General features: G+C 57.8%; 1 long non-coding RNA gene across 2 annotated transcripts; it reads left to right on the top strand.

The window, feature by feature from the left end:
• The first annotated feature begins 3790 nt into the window (after positions 1-3790).
• LOC144312432 (uncharacterized) lies at positions 3791-19084 on the top strand. 2 transcript variants are annotated; one of them, XR_013377909.1, is made up of 6 exons: positions 3791-5866; positions 6094-7025; positions 8380-8468; positions 10497-10721; positions 10861-10960; positions 18455-19084. It is a non-coding gene; the product is annotated as an uncharacterized LOC144312432 (long non-coding RNA). The 2 variants fall into 2 exon arrangements; XR_013377908.1 differs by lacking the exon at positions 10497-10721.
• Positions 19085-20380: the final 1296 nt, after the last annotated feature.

Genomic DNA, 20380 nt, shown 5'->3' with positions numbered 1-20380 from the left:
ACAAGCAACACGGTTGAAGGCAGGTGCTTGGGAGCTGTGTTGGCAAAGGAACCAGGGTGGGTAAGACCCCCTCTGGCCCAAGACCCTCCACGGAGCTCTTGGGGTTTCATCCCACTGTACAGATGGGGCATCAGAGATCCAGAGAAGGTGTGGGTTTGTCCAAGGCCACACCATCAGCAGAAGCCACGACCTCCATCCTACCCCGCTGCCTCCTTGGTCGGCAGGCTGAGTCTACGCTCCTGAGAACTTGGGCCTGGGCAAGAGGGAGCCCTGCTAGGAACAGGAAATAAGATTTCATTGGCAGGAGTTTCTGGTGGGGCCAGGAGAACAGAAATCCAGGAATGCTGGGCAAAGAGAAGGAAAGAACAGAGGAGGATGCCTCCCGCGATCAGCACCTTCAAACATCAGAAAGGCAGAGAGTGGCTTGTTTTGCGGACCTGGGGGGCACTGAGCTGGCACATTGGAAAGCCATCTGGGGGAACGATTTGGATCCCACGGGGAGGGGTTTTGTAACGGTGACAGCTGGCTGAGGTGGGAGAGAGTTCCCTGTCACCAGAGGAGTGCAGCTGGAGGGGGACGTGGGACGGTGTATCAGTTCCTATTGCTGCTGTAACAAATGACCACAAAAGTCGTGGCTCAAAACAACCCAAATCTATTACCTTGTAGGTAAGGAGGTGAGAACTCCCAGATGGGCCTCCCTGGGCTCACATCAAGGCCTGGAAGGACTCTGTTGACAACTGATGCATCTTTCCCTGGCATCCTTTAGGGCAGGGGCTGGGTCTTCCCAGAATCCCATCTGTCCACCTCCCTCATTTGTCTCAAGTCTTCCAGATAAGGTCCTTCACTTGGATAATAAGAGTCCTTACCTGTGAGGGCTTCCGACAACGCCGAGCGGTTGTCACCCTAAACTGCTCGGCAGCACGGTGTCCAGCACATAATAGAAAGTACGTGGTGGGTGGTGGCCTCCGATCAGTGCTGTCCCCAGCCATGCCCTGCTCATTCATTCTCAAGTACGCCTTCCCTCCTGATGTCTGCCAGAGACACCCCCCTGCCCCCCGGCCCCAAATTGTGGCAGGCCCGAGCTCTGTGGCTCCTTCCCATGGAACCAAGCTGTAGGGGTGGATGTTACCATCCCCCGGTCTGCCTTGCTGGCCTGGAATGGGCCCCAGAGGCTACATGGCCTGTGGTGGCCCCGGGCAGGGCCTGGGTCTGATGGGCCTCTGGGGCTCCGGGAGCTACCCCAGCCGGGTACCGGGTAGGCGCTAGGTCAGGTGTTGGAACGAAGGGACACAGGCAGGAGTGACGCGCAGCTGGGAGTTGGCTCGCTCAGCAGGCATCACTCAGCTCGGCTTCTGTGCCAGGCCCCGGGGCAGGTGGTCTCCCTGCCTCGGTCCCTGCCCTCCGGGGTGGCCGTGACTTTGGCGTGCTGCTGTGGTGAGCTTGGGGACCCCTGACAGCAGAGGGAGGAGGGCTCGGGACGGGGGTGGCTGTGGTTCCTGAATCCTCAGCACCTACTCTGTGCTGATGCTCCCGCCCCTGCTTATCTCCAGCCAGACCTTGAAGAGCAAGAACCAGCTCTATTAATCAATTATCTGCTGGCTGCCCCGAGAGCAAAGCTTCCTGGCCCGACAAAGCCCAGGGGAGGGGCAGGGGCCCAGGACGCACGCAGGGTGTGGGAGAGGAGCCCACCCGTGGTCTGCATGGACACCGCAGTGGGCACGTGGCACGGTGGGCGTGCACCCCCACACTCTCAGGCCCGCGTGTGAATCTACGGGCATGCCCATCGCCTTTGTCACGCCTACACACAGCCCCACAGGCTCACGAGGCCCTCCTACACGCACCTCTCATGTGCGTGAACCCAAGTCATGCCTGTGTCTGCCTGTAGTATGCCCCGCCCCCCCCCCGCCACGGCTTCCCACACCCAAATGGCCACACGCACCTTACTAGACACAGGCACACCCTCTCCAACATCTGCCCGGAGAGCCTGCTCCCACACGCCCTGTCTACTCTTGACGATCACACGCCTTGACAGTCACACACACTTCCACGTACCTTCCGCACGCACATGTGTGTAGACACGCATCCTCCACACGTGTGCCCTGCCAGGGCCCTTGCCAACGGCTGTTTCCGTGTTCCCCAAGTTGGGGTGGGGGCTTCGTGGACTGGCCTTATAGGGTTTCCTGAGGGCAGGTGGGTTGTTTTCTGGGTTTGGTTGGTTGGGACTGGATTTTTGGCCATGCCGTCAGGAGACCTGGCTTCGAGTCCGAGGCCTACATTCACGGAGCATGTGGGGCCCTGGATGAGTCCCTTAACTAAACCATACCTCGATTTCCTCACCCAGGGGATGAGAATAATGGCAACCCTGGTGGGTGTTTGCAGGATGCAATCGGATGCTATGGTGGCAGCGAAGACATCCGTCTGTGTCTTTATTGTTCTGTTTCCCGCCATCAAGGCTGTTGAGCAGCCAGGGTCCCATGGAGCCGGGAGGCCCTGCTGAATTGCTCGTGATATGGAGAACCCAGCTGGGGGATCCTGGTGACCTTGAGGGTTTACACCCCCCCTCCCCAGATCACTCACTCTCTGCAGGGTCCTGCTCCTCACCCAGGCTCTTGGCAGCAAGCTGGTCCCTACCAAAGAACGTGGTCACCCTCGGCCCCCCACGGCCCCCTCCTGACCACCCACGTCCACCTGCCTCCCCCTACCCAAGCCCTTTTTCCCTGCCAGGTCCTTGCCAAGCACAAGCAGCGGCAGCATGAGAGTGACATCCTCAAGCGGGCTCCAGAAGAGCTGCCCTGGTCCATGGTAGGGTGGCGGGGTGGTGGGGTGGCGGGGTGGACGCAGGAGACAGCGGCCTGAGTGTGGAAGTGGTGCGGGAGTGTGTACATGTGCGTGCCTGTGGGGTGTCCCTGTGGGCCGTGGGAGTGCTGGTGGGTGCAGGGAGTGTGAGTGTGTGGGTGGGGACTGTAGCCCGTGAGTAGGGGTGGAGGCCTCATGGCTGTGCACCTGCAGGTTGCGTGGGGGTGTGTGCGTGGGTCTGTGCCGTCTGGGAGTGTGAGACTGCGTGTGTGGGTGAGCTCTACGAGTGTGTCGATGCTCATTTTGGTGTCCGACTGTGGCAGTGTTTGTGTGTGTGTGTGTGTGTGTGTGTGTGTGTATGTATGAGAGTGCGTGACCTTGTGTGTGCGTGTGTGGTGCGGGGTTGTGGTAGTGCTTCTGGGGTGCCGGGGTGTGTGTGTGGAGCTGCGTGTGTGCTGCGTCTGGGTGGGAACGTGTGTGTCTGTGTCTGTCTGGGTGGGAGTGTTTGCACCGCGTGTGGCAGGTCTGCCTGTCTGGATGGGAGCGTGGGTGTCTGGGAGGGTGGCTGTGGTGTGGGTGTGGGTTTCTTTGTTGGGCGTGTGAGTGTGAGAGTGTGAGGTGGGGGGAGGCGCTCTGGGCAGGTGGGGGGCAGGTGGGGGGAGGCGGGCAGGCGGGCAGGCAGGCGGCCAGGGCTCTTCCCCCCGCTTCCCCCCGCACGGTGGCTGGGCTGACAGCCGGGCGGAGAAGAAAACTAGACGTCAGGGAAATCAGTCAGAGACAAATCGATTCCCTTTAGAGGTGAGAAAAAGCAGATGCTGCGGCTGCTGGTGGCCTGTTAGGCTCGGAGCCACATCCCTCCCCAGCCCGAGCCACCCTCCCCCATTCCTCCCGCTGCCAACGCTCCCCCCCCCATCCACCGCCTTTGTTTGGGGCCCTGCTGTGGGCCTGCTGCCTGGCCTGCCTCGCTGTCCCCTCCGCAGCAGGCCGGGGGCGCTTTATGGAGCCCACGCTGGGCACAAGTGCTGCCTGAGTGTGTGCATGTGTGTGTGCAGGTGCCAAGGGGTGGGGTGCACAGGTCACCTGACGACAGAGCCGCCTCGGGGGCTTCAGAGGCAGTGGGTCACCGACTTGGCCGAGGACACCCAGGGAGGGGATCCCCAGGTGGCTCAGTGGTTTGGTGCCTGCCTTTGGCCCAGGGCGTGATCCTGGGGACCTGGATCGATTCCCACATCGGGCTCCCTGCAAGGAGCCTGTTTTTCCCCTCTGCCTGTGTCTCTGCCTCTCTCTCTCTGTGTCTCTCATGAATAAATGAATAAATTCTTAAAAAAAAAAAAAAAAAAAAAAGGACACCAGGGAGCTGGAGGCAGCGCTGCACCAGGCCTCAAGCCTCCTGGGTGCTGACCAGGGCAGCTCCTTGCACCTCGCCGCCCCCACCACCCCCAGGGGCATTTTGAGCACAGCTGCCCTTTCTTCCCCGCATGGCCTGTTCAGGGATCGGTGCAAGAGGAGCGGTCCCGGCTGCCGATGGCCCTGTGTCCTTCCCGTGAGCACAGCAGCCCGGGCCCCAGTGGCGTGGCTCCTCCCTGTAGCCTGGAGAGGAACGTCTGCCCCCACGCCCCGCTCCCTGCCAAGCCAGCCCAGATCAGCGGCAGACTCGAGTGGGGGCCAAGGACCAGCCTTGTGGCCGCAGCCCTGTGGCAGGGTGGCCGGGGTCCCTGCCCCAGCTGCCAGCAGAGCCGCTGCTTCAGGACGGGGCCCGGAACCCCCTGCCCCGGGTCTCGCCGAAGCCGCACCTGGAGGCTCGTTCCCTGGTCCAGGCTCTCCTTTCTGCTCCCCCTGCGACACCCAAAGCCAATCAGGAGACCAGGGTGAAGCAAGTCATTGCTCCCCTGTGGGTGCAGGGCTGCTCCATCCCCGTCAGCTCCGCGGCGCCCCCGAGTCCCGCCCGGGCCAGCCTGGGTGCACCGGCCAGCCGCGCCGCTCGGGTGCACGGACACCCTACCACTTGAGCAGGAGATCGGGCGGAGGGAGTTGCTCCCCGGACCAGAGGGTGGGAGAAGCGACTGTTTTAGGGGCTCCGTTTCTGGAATGCCACACCGGCACAGATTCCCCTCCCAGGCCTTCCCCTCTGCCCCCAAAGACCCTCAAGACCCTGCTCTCTGCTCCCCACTCTCAGGCATATCCAGGCCCGCGTCCACCTGCCTGCGCCCTCCGTGGCCGTCCTCACCCATGCTCGGCACGGAGAGGCCTGACTTCCCGTCGCCGGCTCTCTCAGGTGTGGCTGTGTGTCCTGAGACGGGCGCTAAGCCTCTCTGGGTCTTGTTTCCCCCCGGCTCAGGGACGAGGATGCAGGGACCCGGGGCAGGTGGCAGGTACCAGCTACTCAAAGTTAGCAGCTGTGTTTTTGTTACTGGCGACCAGAGGGGTGGCTCATGGGGCCCCTTCCAAAGCCCACGCCTGGCCTAGATTCTCCGTGGCCAGCCAGATGGGAGAGGACAAGGATCGATCCACAAACATCGATTGAACCAATTTGGGGCCAAGCCGTGTTGTGGGCAGACAGCAGCTGGCAGAGTGCCTGGCCCGTGAGACGTGTCCAAAAAAGTAAGTGTGGAGAGAGGGAAGGGGTGGCGCTGTGAGCGTGGACGGCGCACGTCTCCGGCCCCCCAGGAACTTACGGTCTCACCAGGACCCCGAAGTGGGTTCTGACTCCGGCTCTGCCTCTGGCGGCTCCGGGCCTTCTTGTTTGTCTCTCAGTCACATCGGGAGCTCTGTGACCTTGAAGACCATTTCCTGCTGGGATATTAATACCACCACTAATAATAACGGTCGCCGTCGAGGCCGGAGCTCCCAGACTAATATTAGCTGCACCTGTTGAGCGATCGGCACGTGCCAGGCCCTCTGCACATGTTCTGACGTCATTCCCCGCGAGCCCTCCCCTGCTCCCTGAGCTGGACTCATCATCCCCTGTTGACAACCCAGGGATGGACGCTCTGTGCCTGCCCAGGGTCCTGGAGCCGGAACAGGGCTCACGGCCGTGTCGGTCGGGCTTGGAGGATGGCAAAGACCGGAGGTACTCAGCTGACCCAGAGTAAGGGGGGGCTGAGTGGAAAGGAGGGGACCTGGGGGAGGCCCCTCCCCTGGGCTGCGGGCCGGGCAGGCCTGTGGCATGTGTGTGTGTGGGGGGGGGCGGTGAGAGCCCTCCTGGTGCCCGTCGCCAGCATCCACAATAGCTGCAGTTCGGCATCGCCCCCGGTGGGCCTCCTTCCTTATCTCTCTGCTTCTTTCTTTCCCTTCCAGGGCAACTCCGGGGTTCCCTTCTTCTTCTCCCCATATCCGCCCTGCACCCCAGCCCTGGTCCTCATGGATGCAGCTACCATTACGTCCTCTGGGATTCTCTCCGGATCTCCTTTCTGGCTCTCCTCTGCCCCCTTTTGCTTCCTGCTTTCCGACCCAAGGTCTGCAGCCTGGGGCCTCTCTCGGCCCCTGCCAGGCCCCCTGCCCGGCCCCCGGCCCCCATCTGCCTTTGTTCCTGCGGCCTGATGGTCAGACCCCCCCCCCCCCCCACCGCCCCTCGTCTGTTCAGCTGCAGACCAGGGGCACTCTCTCTTCAACCTGGAGTCCTCAAACTCGGCCTCGAGGCCCTGTTGCACTATTAAAATTATCAGAGACTTGAAAGAGCTTCTGTTTATGTGGTTGTAGCTACGGATATTTACCGTATTAGAAATTAAAGCTGAGAAATCGTAAAATACTTATTCTCGGAGAACAAGACCAAACCACTGCATATTAGCATCATACATTTTCATGAAAAATAGCTATTTTCTAAAACGAAAGGAACATCACTTTACGTTTTTGCAGATCGCTCTAATGACTCACCTCAGAGAAGACAGCTGGGTTCTCATGTCTGCTTTTGGATTTAATTTGTCGATACCTCTGGAAAACCTCTCTGTGCATTTGTTTACGAAAGAAAGAGAGTACACAAGGCAAACAATGCCTTCTCACTTTGCAGGGCCTCTGGAAGAACCGGTGTCCTAGACTGTCCCTGATGTGGCCCTTGCGGGGACTCCTCTCGGCTGGCTCCTCCTCAACCTGACAGATGCCGGAGGATCCCGGCAGCCGGCCGAGGGCAGGACACGGGATCTAAGAGTGCGGTGATTCTTGCAGATGGAGCTGGATCCGTGGGACCTGGGAGAGCCAGTGGGGCTTCTAGTAGCTTCCTGAGGACACAGGAGGTGAACGGAGCCATGACAGATGGGCGTATTTAGAGAGGCGGAGGGGAGACGGAGAGTCTTCCAGGCCGTGGGAAAAGACCGGGCACATCTTCAAAGAGGGAGGGCGAGGCACGGGGCCAAAGCCGGCTGAGACCTTTAGGGCCCCAAGCACTCTAAAGATCACGGTGCTGTCTCCCACCCTGCATAGTAACTCCGAATACAGTTTATTTTCCATAGCGACGCTAAGCTTCCTGTGTGTTAAAAGTTGAAATAGCCTCCTTCTAGTGTCTGGATTGCAAAACTGTGGGGAAGGGCACAGAAGCAGAGCTCGTGTCATTTTTCCGGTGCCGTGTTGTGTCTGTACCTGCAGTGTGAGCTTGCTCTGCCTCTTGGGTCATGCATGGGCCTTTGGGGTGAGTGGCGAGAGGGGTAGGTGGGGATGGGGCCCCGAGAAGGACTTGCCAGTGCTCCTAGAGCACCATGAGATTCAGGGTACCTACCCCCGGAGAGGGTAGCCTGGCCTGGAATCGCCATCCCGGGGGCAGCTGTAGAAGCTTTGGCCCAGCCTGAAGTGCCCAAAACTCTGGGGCTGCATGGGAACAGCTTCTCCCATGGCCTTTGGTTTTTTTTCTACTTCCCTCTGGGATAGCAGACCTCAGAGGATGCTGGTGAGGGGTCCTGGGGAGGGGACGGCCCCCACCCCAGCAGAAAGCTAGAGGCTGCAGGGGCAGAGGTCTCGGGGCTGTGTGATGGCTTACGGACCCCCTGACTGTCTGCACCGCAGCTCGGCCACCTCCTCAGTGACTTAGTTTCCCCGTCCGTAAGGCGGGGATCAGCAGGGCCAGCTCGTTGTGCCGTCTGGGGTGAAGGCACAATGAGGGATAAAACATCTGGTACAAAGATCGGGCCAGCTCCACGAGGCACGAGCTTCATTGCTCTTTTGTTCGGTGCCGTGGCTCAGATCCGGTTTACAGGAATTGCTCAACAGATGTCTGTTGAACCAAAGAATTAATAAGTGAACACATTGGTGGCTCAGGTACGACCAGTTCTCTCCCGAGACCAGGCCAAGTCCAACCACCTCAGGCAGAGAAACTCAGACCCAGAGAGGGAAAGTGACTTGGTTAAGGCCATGCAGCCAGTTAGTGCTGGAGCTGAGTCCTGAACCCTGGCTCTGCGGCCAGCAGCCACGGGGCCCCCAGGGAGGGGGTGTCTGAGGCGTATACGTGCATGCGTGTGCATGTGTGTATGTCTGGGAAGCCGGGAGGCCGGATTCCCTTCTTGATGGGGCTCCTCCTTCCTGCTGGAAGGCCTGTCGTGGGTGGCTAGCCTGTGTGGCCCCTGCACACCTCACCTATTTATTGGGATTTCTGTGCAGGCTGACGCTCTACAGGGCGGTGTGATCTTCTGGACCTAAGGAAGCCATTGCAGCTTGTAAGAGAGCCCAGACTGACCGCTCCGAGCAGGGTGTGTGTGTGAGGGGAGGGGTTTGGGGGGGAGACTGGAAGAGGTGGGAGATGGGGGGTGGTCCTGTCTCCCTGGGCATCCCAGGGCCGGGGCGGGGGCTTTCCTTCCCCTGCCTGCTGAAGCGCCCCAGGCCAGGTGACCCCATCTGGCCCACGGGCCTGTTTTCTGATGGGTGTTGTTGGTCAGCCGTTCTGCTTTACTCCAGAGCTTCTCAAAGTGTGGCCTGTGGAGCAGCAGCAGCAACAGCAATCCGGAGCCGGTTAGCAACGCAGACTCCGGGCCCCGCCACGCACCTGCAGTGGCAATCTCTGTTGGTGGCTCCTAGGACTCTGCATTTTACAAGGCTTCCCCCGAGGCTTATAAATTTTAGAAATCACTGCTTACACAGTTTCTCAACAAAAACGGGACATCCAGTAGAGCTAGCGTTAGAAGGGGGCGGGCGTCTCCCGGCTAGACTTAGTAACCAATTTATTTATGGGTCCTTTTATTGAGGTATAATTGACAACAGCATTCTATTACTTTCAGGTCTAAGACATAATGATTCAATATTTGTATATATTACGAAATGACCGCCACGGTAAGCTTAGGTACCATCTGTCACCGTCCACAATCACAGATTTTTTTTGTCTTTTTTTTTCTTTTTTTGTGTGTGATGACAACTTTTAAGATCTACTCTCTTAAGCAACTTTCACACACCAAGACAGCATTATTAACTGTAGTCACCATGCTGTCCGTTACATCCCTAGGGCTGACTTCCTTTACAGCCGGGAGTTTGTGCCTTTTGATCCCCTTCCCCCTTTTTTGCTCTCTTCCCCACCACATGGGCAATCATCGGTCTGTTCTCTGTATCTCTGAGCTTGGTTTTGGTTTGATTGTTGGTTTTGTTTTTTAGGTGCCATATAGAAGTGAGATCGTGTGGCATTTGCCTTTGTCTGATTTATTTCCTTTAGCATAACACCCTCCAGGTCCATGCATGTTGTTGCAAATGGGCAAGATCTCATTCTTTCTTATAGCCGAGTAATATACCATCATATATTATATATTATATGCCTATTCCCTTATATATTATGTACATTATTTATCTACCACACCTCCTTTATCCATCCATCCACTGACGGACACCGAGGTCATCTCCGTATCTCAGCTACTGTGAATGATGCTGCAATGAACATGGGGGTGCATTGAGGTTCCTGGGGCAAACAGCTCTTCAAATTAGTGTTTTTGCTTAGATACTTGTTTAAACTGTCTGTTCAGTTGTCCATCCATCCATCCATCCATCCATCCATCCTTCCATCATCCCATTCTTTTCTCAATCGATGTCCAGTTGCACTAGCAGAAATGAGAAAGCTTGCTGCCCACCCCCAGCCCTCTCTAGCTGACCATGAGGTCTTGTAGCCGAGGAGATGGCCTTCTAGCCCCTTGGTTCTCTCGGCCGGCGTACGACTGGTTCTGCAGGACGGTCACTTGCTTCAGTCTGAGAGTGTCTCTGGCCTAATGCAAAGTGTCCAAGAGGGAAGAGGGAGACAGCAACATTTATTTGGCCTCTACGGTGTGTCGTGTGTTTTCATCCGTGCTGTGGCAGTTCACTCCACCTGCCACGCCCAGCCTCCCTCCACTGGGTAGGAGTATTCTCATTTCACAGATGAGAAATTGAAGCTCAAAGAGGTAGAGGGACTTGAGCAAGCTCACAGAACCTGAAAATGGTAGGGTCAGAATTTTAACCCAGTTCCTCCGGCCCCCAGAGGCTGTGTCCTTTCTTCCATTCCATGGCACTTTTCTCCTTGGTGGACCTGAGGATGGGTAGCTGGCAGCTGAAGGACCTGCTTCTAAGCACCTGTACTGTTAGGAGGTTAGCATGCTGTCTGCAGGGTAGTGAGGCTCCTGTCACCGGGGCTGTATGAGCGGAAACCGGGAAATCCTGTGGCCATGGTGGTGGTCCTGTGTGTGTGTGTGTGTGTGTGTGTGTGTGTGTGTGTGTGCAAGGCAGTACTGAGACCAGGTGACTTTGAGGGCCTTCTTCCTTCCTAGGTGGGCCTGCTCAGGCCTGCTCCAGGGTCAGTGCCCTCGCGGAGGGAGGCTCTGCAGCCAGCTGCTCATTATCTGTGGCTCCTCTGAGGGTACCTTGCCAGCTCCCAAACAGGAAACATGTCCAGAAAGCTGTAATTAGAGCCAGGAGCCACAGGCCCAAGAGGTGCCTGCTGCAGCTTCAAGTGCAGACATGCTGCTTTGGTTAAGTCCCCGGGAGAGAACCCAGTGAGTCAGGCCCTTAGATCCTCTCCGTGCATGTGGCACCCCCGCCCTACCCCATTCTCCCTGGAAGGAAACCAGCATTCGCTAGGAGCCTACTGGATGTCTGCGTTTCCCATATGTTCTTTCTTCCATTCCTCCTCAGAACCCTGGAAAGGAGGAAGTATCCGCTGTTGTGCAGGAGAGGAGCCCAGAGGCCCTGAAATGTCGCATGACTCACTCAAGGTCATCCTGCCAAAGCAGAGGTAAGCTCGAAGTCCTGCCTTTGTGAGCGCCTGGTGTAACCATGTGATCATTCCAGGGACAGGCTGAGTCAGAGGCAGGGTGCAAGGGGCCGGTGGGGCAGGTAGAGGAGGCTTGTGTGGCCCTGGCTGAGTCCTGGGTCTGCCGGACTGACCCTGACTTCCTTCGGCCTCTGCGGATCTGTCATGGCGGGATGCGTCCTTGCTGGGCTCCCCTACCAGGCTGCTGGGCCACCATGACGAATGTGGTGGTTTCAAAGACACGGCCACAAATTCTTTCACAGTCTTCCTTATTGAGAAATGGGGTCTATGTCCCCACTTCTTTAATCTGGGCAGGTTTGTGACCACTTCACCCCACGGAGAAGGTCAGAAGTGATGCTAAGTCAGTAAAGACCATGTGACTTCCATTTTGGTGCCTGGAGCACTCTCTCTTGGAGCCCCGAGCCACATGTGAGAGCTGAGGAGAACCACTAGCTGAGGCTGCCATGTTGTGAGGAAGCCCAAGCCACACGGAGACGCCACGTCTGGGCACCAGTGCCCCCTGAGCCCAGCCATCTGACCGGCCAGCCATTGGAGGTTTCCCAGCAGAGGCCCCAGATGCTGTGGAACAGGGACAAGTCATCCCTGCTACGCTCTGTCCGAACCCCCGGGCCACAGAAACTGGGGACAGAGTTTGTGCGGCTAAGTCGTCAGGTGATCTGCAGTAGACAGCCGGCCCAGCTGCGCCAGCCCGGACACTCCATGCGGTCATCTCAGGGGTCCCCCACTGAGCGTCTTTTACCCCTTGACCCCCGGGCAGCTGGCTGGGCTCCCACTCCCAGTGTAAAGCATGGCTCCAAGGGAAGGTACGAGACCGGGAGCCCTGCCTCTCTCGGGAGTGCTATCTGCTCAGCTTCCTCTGCCCACTCCCTTCCCAGAGATGAGCTCCTCAACACCGTGTCTGCCTCAGGGCCTCTTGTGCATGATCCCCGCCCCACCTCTTCCTAGCTCTGAGGTCTTGGGCAAGTTACCTAACTCGGTGTTTTCAGTCTGGAAGACAGGGTTGATAAATACCTGTGCTGGAGGGTTACTGTCGGAGCCGTGCCTCGCACTCCGAGGTCCATTACCGTGATCTGGGGACCCACCCTCTTCCTGGCCCCCTGTGCCATGCTCACACACACAGGATTCTAGAGTTTACAGGTGCTCCAGCCCCCGTCCCATAGCCCCACGGGGCGGGTCCACATTACTGAGCCCATGAGAGAGCCACAGCTCCAAGTCGCATGGCCTGAGACACGAGCTCTTTCTCCTACTCTGGTTGAGCCTCTTCTAGAATTTTCCTCTGCTCTCCCTCCCTAGTGCTCCCGGCCAGCTTACATAGTCTCCTCCCTACCTCCGCTATTTCCTGCCTCTGGACTTCTGGAGTCGCAGCCTGTATGACTTTGGATAAGTCCCTTCCCCTCACTGGACCCCAGTTTCCCCCCTTGTAGGATGAGGTCATTGGGCTGGGGGCTGTCAGAGGGGCCTTTTAGCTCTAAAATGGCCCAGTTGGGTGTCATCGCCGGAGGTGGCTGGGCTACAGCCCTGCCTCCTGCTCCACACACAGCTGAGTCCGCCCTGGCCGTGAGCCCCTCAAGGAAGGGGGCAGCAGGGCCAAGCCGTGAGAAGGGGGATTGGAGCACTACCTAGGAGACGGCGCTGGGGCATTGGCCGCCAGGTTGGCATACACACGCGGTTTTGCCCAAAGTCGGTCCTGACAGTGTGGCTGAGTGATGAACCCACCCCAACTGGGCCTGGACTCTGAGGCCCCTTCCCAGGCCATTTCCAGGGGTGGCTCAGGTGGTGAAGGCTGTTAGGCATGCTGACTTCTGATGACCCAGCCCCTGCTGCTTCTCCTGCCAGGTCTTTTCCTGGCCAACCTGCCCACGTCAGGCCTCACTTCCTCCAGGCAGTCTTCCCTGGTTTGTGGCATCAGGCGTTCCCTTGGTCTTCCCATCATGCCTGGGCTCCCTGTCAGACCCTTCTTATGTTGTGGCCTCTTACTACCTGTTTCATGACAGCTTCCCCTCCAAGACCTTACACCCCAGGAGGCCGGGGTTTGGGTGTGTCCCACCCACCACTCTTCTCCAATGCCTCATACAACCCTGGCACTAATTAGGTGCTTGCTAAATGGAGGTTGAAGAAATAAATTTTAGATAAATAAATAAATAGCCACAATGCTACTTGCTTAGGGGCACCAGCAGGCTCAGTGTTTGAGTGTCTGCCTTTGGTTCAGGGTGTGATCCTGGGGTCCTGGAATCAAGTCCTGCATCAGGGTCCCCGCAGGGAGCCTGCTTCTCCCTCTGCCTGTGTCTCTGCCTCTCTCTGTGTGTTTCTCATGAGTAAATAAAATCTTTTTAAAAAACCCAAACAATGCTACTTGGTTAAAATACCCCAGCCTCATCTGCCTGCGCCTTAAGCCAGGCCAGGAGAGGATGATTTCCAGGGCACAGTATTATTTTGATCCCTGTAGGATTGCTCTTATTGAATTGTCTGTTCTTATGATTTCATTCCCCAGAATGCCTCTCCATGAGATTTGTCTTTGTGTCAATGCTGAGAATTTTATAACAAAGACTGCCAGGAAAGATTCCTGGTTTACAACCAGAGGCAGCTCTGATTTTTCTAGACATCTGGCTTTATATATCTATTTTTTTATTTCATGGACATTGTGTAACTGACTCGATTTCCCCTTTTGCATTTGCTACCAGGAAGCTCAGAGCTAAAATTTTAATCCTTCAAAATAACTTTTAAGACTTTGTCATCTTAATATTTGAATTGGCCAGTTTTCTGGCTTATTTTAATGTCCTTTCCTCTGTTTTGCTTCTTACTTTCCTATCAATTTCCACTTTATGTTTTACTGTGATATTTCAAGTATCCTTATAAATTCCTTAGGGATTTGTGTATGTTTTGAATCATTTTCTAAGAACAAGTTGAGCTACAACTAAATGCATGTACATAGACCTTCTGGGCACAACATTCCTGGGCAGACAAGCTGAAGAGCGTGGTGCTCGGCCTTCTCATGGCCACGCAGGCCTGTCTCCCTCTAGCCTCTGGCCACCCAGACCCTTGGCAGCCTGGTCCATGTTCCGTGGGCTGTGGCCTGCCAAGCCGTGTACTGAGTGGCCATTCCTTGGATCTCATTCACAGTCCTGCCTCTGATCTGTTGGCTTCACTGCCCTGCTGCCAGTTTCCTGACCAGCCTCCTATCTGTGGTTCCTGACCCCCTGCCTTATCTCCCTTCTGTGTTGATGCTTAATGCTGCTCCTGAGAAACTGGCTTGCTTCCCTTCTTAGCTAAGACTTGACCTTGTCCCTCGGATGCAGTCTGATTCCAGTTGCCAGGGGCAACTACACTTGGTCACCAGGCTGGCCTTCTGCTGGCCCAGGCAGGGGGCAACTGACCTGCAGGTCCTAAGCACAGGCCCTGGACAGCTTGAGTTGGGACCAGGGGCTGGGGAGCTAATCATAAAGCAAGTGTAATATTCAGTATGATCATTTTATCTCTGGAGGTGGACATGTGCTCCTAGAGGGAGAAAGAGCAGGGCGAAGGAACCCGGCTTGATGAATGGCGACTCGAGGTTCAGGAAGGTGAGATTCATCCAAGGTGGTGCAGGAATTCAAAGGATCAGAGGGCTTCCTGGGGCTGGGTCCTCTCTGCTGCACCTCCTCCTGTCCCAGAGACAGGTGCCTGAGTTCCCGATGGAGACTGGGGTGAGGGGGTCTCAGAGAACCCCAGGCCCAGCCACAGGCATCATCTGTCTGGGCCACCGATGTCCCCCCCTCCCTCTGCGAAGCTGTGCGGCTCTGGGAGGGTCCAGCCCACGCTCTCATGGTCTGCCTGCCGGTGCAGACCCGGGAAGGGGAGGCAGCAGGAGGGGAGCAGGGATGGCAAGGCCTACGTGTCTTTTCGATCTCTGCCAGAATCCGGGGCCTGGCCCTTTGATCAAGGGAGGCTGCCACCCGGTTTCCTAGAGCCACGCCCTCTGTCCTTCCCAGGAGCCCACGGAGTTCAGAGCTCGGACGCAGCCCCGTCCTCCGCATCCCCCGGCTGGGTGGGCCCTCCCTCTCTGCGTGACCTCGCACACGTCCCTTGGCCCTGGGGGCCTGAGGCTTGTCCCCTGGTCCACGGGACCCTGGGTCCTTGCCCGCCTCCCTCTCAGCGGCGTTGCTGCTGTGAGAACCTGCTTGTTCTAGAATGCTTCCCCAGCGCCCGTCTGAAATGCCGAAGCGATTCCCCAGGGCGCTCTGTGTACCTCCTGGCCGCCGACGCTGCAAGGAAACAAAACCCCTCCAAAAAAACAAAAGACATAAGTGCATCAGAATGCATGGAGCGGACGGTGGTGTTTGAATTGGAAATCACTGAGGTGGTTTGGTTCCTATTCGGGTATCAGAAGTTTATTCACGCAACAAGAATTTGTTAAGGTTGTGTTCAGTCGCACAAATATTTATCGAGTGCCTGCCCTGTGCTCGGCCCCGCGCTTCGTGGGGAGTCGGGAGGCGGTAGGTCATGTCGGAGGGCGGAGAGCACCGGCCGGGGAGTCCCCCAGACCTGGCTCTGAGTCCGGCTCTGGTCCTCGCCGTCCCCGTGACCTTGGGCCAGTCACCCCCGTTCCCTGAGCTGCTTCCTAAAGGGAAATAAGGCCGGCCCCTTCCTCGGAGTGTTGTCATGAGGATCCGGTAGGAAACGCGTCGCTTTTATTAACGGCGACTGAATACTAAGTGTGTCAGGAATGACGGGGAGGTGTGGGCCCCGCTCCCGCGGCAGTCGCGGTTCTGGAAGCTGTGAGCTCCCGGGCTTCATGCTGGGAGATGGGGGGGGGGGATGCATCGGATGCTGTGGGTGCCCATGGGTGCCCGAGGGTGCCCGGGGAAGCCAGGGAGGCCTCGTGGCATTGCTGAGGACTTTCTAGCCCACGGCTGTGAGCTGGACCCAACAGAAGCCACATGTGGGATTTGGGGCAGACCCTTCTTGAGCCGTGGGGAGATAAACCTTGTACCCGCCAGCTCTCTTACTCAGATGCTGCCCTCAAGGTCTCCTGTGGGCATTTCTAGGAAAATCGCAACCACGTGTGTTTTGGGACGGGGTCCGGGGAAGGGGGAGGATGGTGGAGGTGGCGGGGTCTCAGTTGGCCTGGGCAGCTCTAACAAACCCACAGACCCGGGGGTTGAAGGAACCAACGTTTGTGTCTCACAGCCCGGAGGCGGCACGTCTGAGATGAGGCTGCCGCTGATCTGATGTCTGCATTGCAGTTGCCTCGTGCCGTGTGTCCTCACAGGGTGAGAGGGCTCGTGTCTCGGTGTCTCTTCCATTAGGGCGCCCATCCCACCATGGAGGCTCCACCCTCGTGACCTAACAGCCTTTCCAAGGCCCTACCTCCAAATTCCATCCCACGGGGGATAAGGGCTTCAACCCCCGAATTTCAGGGGGATGCAAACAGACCCCTGTGCAGGAAGCACCGGGTCACCGCGAAGGCGCCAGTGACGGCGGCAGGTTCAGACGTGCGGTGGGGAGGCGATCCGGGTGAGAGGAGGGCAGGGGTGTGCGCAAGCCCGCCTGAGTAGGGCAGAGAGAGAAGGCCGTCCTGTCGGGCCCCCTGGCCACCCCCTCTTTCCCCGCCAGGCCGCAGTGTGCAGAGCTGCCTCTGGCTGGGGAGTCTGTGTCCGAGTGCCCTGTGGTGCGGTGGGGACCGGCTCGGCTCACAAGTCGGGGGCGAGACTAACCCAGAGGGGCTGCTGGGTCAAGGTGGGACAGGGGCAAGGCAGGTGGGAGGTGCCCAAAGCGGCTTCGGAGGCTGGGGCTATAGCCCACTTCCAGGGACTGCGTTCTACGTTCTACGCGAGGATGGGATTCCAGATTTTGCTGGGCTGGCTGGAGTCCCCAGCGGGCCTTGGGTCCTAAAACCCATACACACCCTTTTGTCTTCCAGCCCAGCTGCTAGATTTTCACTGTTTCCTCCTCATATTTCGTCTCTACCCTCCTTCACCTCGCTCTGGGAGGAAGCCCTATGGAGCAAAGCAAACCATCTGCATTACTAACTGCCCCGAACATCGCGGCCTAAAACCCCTACCATTTTCTTGTGCTTATTGATTCTGTGGGTCAGGAATTCAGAAAGTGCACAGCAGGGGCAGCTTGGCTCTGCTCCACAGCGTCGGGGCCTCAGGCTGCAGGCCCGGGAGGTCAGGCGGATGGACACGTGTGTCACCTGTGTGCAACTGCTGCTGCCCCTGGGCTGAGACCTGAGGTGCGGCGGTCCCCGGAACACCTGGATGTGGCCTCTCCGGGCGGTTGCGTGGGCTTCCTCATGGCACAGTGGCTGGCTTCAAAGAGTGAGCACCCCAGAGACGGCAAGGTGGGGTCGCACCGCTTCTTACGACCTAACAGATGCCGCGCGGGGTCCCGTCTGCTGTGATCACGACCGCTCCCAGACGCGAGGGGCGTGGAAGTCGTCCCCGGACAGAAGCGTGTGGGGTGGGAGATACTGAAGTGCTCCTTCAGGAAACGCGATCGGAGAGGAGGACTCGGCGGGAGAGGAGACTCATTCAGTCATTCATTCCCTTTCTCGCTCACCCTTCAGGCAGCAAGCGTTCCGAGGCTTCCTCCCTGCTGGCCCGTGGTCCTCCACCCGCCCCACCGCTCCCGTGGCCTGTCATCTCCGTGGGGCTCTCATCCCCCGGGGGTTTCTTCCCTTTTTGTGTTAACCCCTGAGGGGGGGCAGCGCTCACTGTTGCTTGCCCCAGCCCTTCTGATTGCCTTTGACCCTGCCCATACATTTATTTAGCCCATACACTTAAAAGTGCCTTTATCAAAGTCTCTTCAGTCCCCATCTCGAGTGACCACTTCCTGCCAGTGAACACTGACGCACATCATGCATTCACAGCATCACACGTCACACAGCGTACATCATTAAAGGAACCCGAGGCTCAGAGCGCCTCCTACAGTGAGTGTCCAGCAGAGGCAGGATTTGAGCCCACAACTCCCGGTTCGTGTCCTATGATGGGTAGGAGCTCATCCTTGCAGCAGGGCCAGCTGAACCCCAGATCCCCTTACCCCAAACCCCCTCTTTGCCTACTGGTTCAACTCCTAGCTTGATGTGATCTTATTCGTGGCATCCCCAGGCTGGGGCACTGCCTGGGGCCCACCAGGGCTCGGCCTTCCGTGACCACCTAGCTCTGCAGTACATGGCGTGGAGGGATGGGTGATCCCCACCCTCCACCCCCCGCACCTGCTCATCTGCACTGGGCCATCGAGTTTGGGAACAATTCTGCTTCACAACTAGACACCTAGGTGGGAGGGCTGAAGGGACTTGTCCTGGGTCACACCCACCAGTCTAAGCCCCTCGTTTTAAAGCAGCCTTCCTTTCTCCCTCGAGTAGTATTGATGATGATGGTGATGATGGCAGTGATGACAGTGACCGCATGAAAACGTTCGCCACAAGCCAGACACTTGGCTAACATCATCTCACTTAATTTTTGTCCTCTCAAGGTGCACAGAATTTCAGGAGGCCCTCTGTCTCAGGACCGCGCAGCCTGGCTGGGCCCGCAGCATCTCGGTGAAGCAGGCGGGCAACCGGCCGCAGTGAGGAAGAGACAGAGCTGGGATTTGCACTGGGCTCTGTCTGAGTCTAAGCTCCTGTGTCCTTCTGATCTTCCCACCCAGGAAGACCGCGCTCAAGAGGATCGGGTGACCTGCCTGAGACCACAGTCACCACGCAGGCAGGCAGGGAGACCCAGGCTTCTCTCTCAGCATCGCCTCCACGGGCGTGAGCATCCCTGTTTCCTGAGGGCCACACTGGTGCCCTCTCGGGGTAGGGGGCATGCCTAGGGAGCCGGGGTGTGCCAGCCACCGCACTAAGCTGTCACTTCCTCGAGGCCGGGGCTTTCTGTGCGCCCCCACTCCCAGCTCAGAGCCTGGAGACTGCCTGGGGTACTGACACCTGGGACAGGCTCGTTGATCGAATCAATGAAGGAGTGAGTGAGTGACTCCAGGGGATGAGGAGTGACCCGGTAAGGAGGCCAGGTGAGCACTGAAGGCCCCAGGTGAGCGGAGCACTGCCTTTCACCTGGCTGGCTCTCTGTTTATTTATTCCAGGGGAAAAAAAAAATAAAAATAGAAATCTGACAACAAAGCAAGGCTGTGTGATAATTCTATTCCCAGATCAAATCACAGCGCGGGGAATGCGTTACCATCAACGTGATTACCTTGGGGGAACAGAGACAGGGAGCTTTATTAAATGAGACAATCTTGCTAAAAGGAAGCCTTACATTAGACTTTGGGCCTTAAATAATATTAGTGTCAAGAGCTGACAAACATTCTGCACGTGGCGTCTGGGAGCCAACGGCCTCAGAGTGAGTGGCTGCAATGGGGGACGGCTGGACTGGGGTGACTGGGGTGACTGGGGCGCCTTCCCGGCCCAGAGGCCACAAAAGCAGTTCAGACCCAGTTGTCCTTTCAGGCAGCAGGTGTCTCCTCCGTGGCAAAGTTGGGGAGCTGGGACCCTCAGTGTTCCCTGCCCTGGGCACGATGATCCTAAAACTGAGCAGGCCCCGGGGGGTGGGGGGGGGCGGGGAAGGCAGATGTGGGCGGTCCGCACTGGGATTTCCGCTCTGTTCCCTGAAATCCTCGGCTGCAGAGCATCGTCTTCAAAGTGTGAGAGTCTGGGAGGTCTGGGATTCATTCCTGTTTCACCAACCTTGTGACCGACGGCGTATTACTTAATCTTTGCAGATGCCAGTTTTCTTGTCTGTAAAGAGGGTTAACAGGGTCTGACCTCATCAGCTTGTTCCGAGGACTGGGGTGAGTTCATCTGCGGGAGGCTCCTAGAACAGCGCCTGGCATACAGGAAGCACCCGGTTCGTGCCCTCTTTACTCCTATCCTCGCCTGGCCTCCCTTCCCTACTGCATCCCCCACACCCACCTCCCAGGAGAGGATTGCAGGCTGCCAGCGAGCAAACATCTCCAGCCCACGGTGGGAAGAGCATCCTCTGGAGGCCTTATTCCATCCAGATGATAGATCCTGGGCGGGGGGCGGGCGGGGGGGCTCCCAGGAGTCATTCAGCAAGCTGGCTGCGGCCCCTGGAGTTGGCTCAGGACGTGGCAGATGGGATTGGGACCCGTCTGGGCCACCAGGTTTCCAGATCCCACACCAGTGTGCCTCGGGGTCGGCCCACCTCTCCTTTCTCTCGTGTAACCCTGAGGTAGTTCATGGAACAATATACCCGTAACAGTTTGCATTTTCTGGGGTCGTGGCATTTCCAGCTTCACAGTGGTAAACTGAGGCCCAGGGAGGTGAATCCCACAGCTGGCAAGAGGCTGAGCGAGTACTTGACCCCCGGGTGGTCTGTCTCCCGGGCAGCTCCCCAGCCCACGGGGCAGGGTTCTCTCATTCTTTTGCCCTCGGTTGACCTTGAC

This window comes from Canis aureus, chromosome 4 (genome assembly GCF_053574225.1).
Source record: "Canis aureus isolate CA01 chromosome 4, VMU_Caureus_v.1.0, whole genome shotgun sequence".
Classification (NCBI taxonomy): Eukaryota; Metazoa; Chordata; class Mammalia; order Carnivora; family Canidae; genus Canis; species Canis aureus.
The sequence above is the reverse complement of the archived record's forward strand: the minus strand, read 5'-3'. Positions and strand labels throughout refer to the sequence as shown.